Genomic DNA, 2,161 nt, shown 5'->3' with positions numbered 1-2,161 from the left:
TCACCAACTTTCCCATTTCCAAGTCTATTATCATCGAAATTAAGTCTAACCAAGCCGCTCAATCTTGCTAGATTTTGAGGCACCGACCCAGTGAGACCATTTTGAGCAAAGTCAAGCACCTGAAGTCTAGAAGCTTTTGACAATGACGCGGGAATAGGTCCTGTGAAACTATTAACACCGCCGGCAAATATTTCAAGGTTAGGAAGAGTAAGGCCAACATCTGGTGGAAGGCTTCCATGCAGTTGGTTTTGAGTAACAGAGAAATAGAATATGGAAGATATATTATAAATCATAGGAGGGATTGTACCTGACAGATTATTCCCATAAAGTACAAGCATTCCCAAGCTTGATAGATGACCAAGCTCACTAGGTATGCTCCCTTGTAGATTGTTCTGGGTAAGGGTAAGAAAAGACAAAGAAGAAAAGTTTCCTATCCAAGCTGGGATAGTTCCTGTAAGGTTGTTCGCACCGAGTCGCAAGGAAACCAACTTTGACAATGAACTGTACTGCTCTGGAATTTGCCCAACAAGTTTGTTGGAACGAACATCAAGCACTCTAAGTGATGTACAGTGACTTAGATTAGTTGGAAGGTTCCCACGAAAGGAATTGTAGCTCAAGTTGAGATGCTGCAAGCGCCGTAGTCTTCCTACTTGTTGAGGAATTTCACCATAGATGCTGTTGTTTCTCAGGTTGATTCCAGTAAGGTATGTAAGATTTCCAATAGAAGGTGTTATGGAGCCAGACAATCTTTGAGCTTGCAGGTTGAGAACCATGACTCTTTTAGTGGAGGGGCTGCATGTAACACCAAACCAGTTGCAGAAATGGGTAGAGTCATTCCATGAGCTCATGATTTGAAGTGGGTCTTCACTAATCCCATTCCTGAAGTCAAGCAGCCCCAAGCGATCAGACTCATCTTCAAAAGCTGGAATTGTTGCAGATTTCAAAGTTGAGCTCATAAACAAAAGAAGGATTCCGTGAAAGAATAATAGCAAAATCCACTTGGAATTGAGGCAAGAGTGCTTCATCTTATTGGGAATATAATTTTCAAGTAAGAAGGATCAAGTCTGTAGGATACAGGAGTTTGCTTGATATGAAAATATTACAAAGTTCCAATGAGAGTTAAAATTAAGGAAATAAATGTTTGTGGGTCTACGTTACCGATTGGGATAGAAAATATTGATGGCGTGGCCTAGCAGGGAATGCAAGTCAAACTTGTGGATCAGATTTTTCAATTTCATTATGATAGTAGTTGGCTGCAATTAAAGCTTTAACCTTATAAAGTCCTACCTCTTTTTCAACAAGAAATAAGAGATACGAAAAATAGAACATAAAAGTGATAACAATGACATGAAGGACTTCTTCAACTTTAGCTTGGCAATGCATTTGGATGGACATTATAATCTTATTGATGTGTGGTGTAGTTGCTAGTTATGTTTGTCCTTGTTGATGTTTGATGGACAAAGTCAAAACACGTGTCTCTATTGGCGGATCGAGGGGATTTGAGGGTAGGCATATGGCCACCCTCAACTCCTAAAAATCTTTCTTACTATGGTAAATTTTTTTCTTATGTCATGATTATGCCCACCCTCGGTCATGATTATGCCTCTCTCTCTCTCAGGCTTCAGCCATATTATGCCCCTTAGTAAGTTAAAATTTGAAAATTTTTAGAAAGTGAATGTTTTAGTTTCAGAAGAATGCAATGTTGAAGACGATGAACAATTCCGTTTTGTGAGAATATTTGATGCAGCCTCGAGTTTGGAGAAGGGTTTAAAAACAATAATAATATAAGTTATAATATTATATAATTGTCACAAGAAAATATAATAATATAAATTATAATATTATAAAATTGACACAAAATGTGGTCCAGGGGACAAGTGACCAACCGTCCAAAACAACATGAAAAAAAAAAAAAAAAGCTTTAGGAAAAAAAAAAAAAAAAAAAATTATATAATTCACACGATACAAGGTGAAGGACCAGCCGTGCAAGACGAGGCCGAAGGGCAAAGAGCAATTGTCCAAATTTCAATCTCTTTATTTTTAACTTTAACGAAAAATTGTCTAACTTATAAACTTTTTAAGCCACCATTTTCTTTCACTTTCCAAATTCAACAAAAAAATAAATTGAGGTATGTAAATATGTAATTAAAATTTTAAATTT

The 2,161-nt window shown here is 36.8% G+C and overlaps 1 pseudogene; it reads right to left on the bottom strand.

Moving 5' to 3' along the window:
• The window catches only part of LOC132162477 (putative receptor-like protein kinase At3g47110), a 10,166-nt pseudogene extending 9,141 nt beyond the window's left edge, over positions 1 to 1,025 (bottom strand).
• Between the last annotated feature and the right edge of the window lie 1,136 nt (positions 1,026 to 2,161).

Source organism: Corylus avellana, chromosome ca9, assembly GCF_901000735.1.
Source record: "Corylus avellana chromosome ca9, CavTom2PMs-1.0".
Taxonomy (NCBI): Eukaryota; Viridiplantae; Streptophyta; class Magnoliopsida; order Fagales; family Betulaceae; genus Corylus; species Corylus avellana.
The sequence above is the reverse complement of the archived record's forward strand: the minus strand, read 5'-3'. Positions and strand labels throughout refer to the sequence as shown.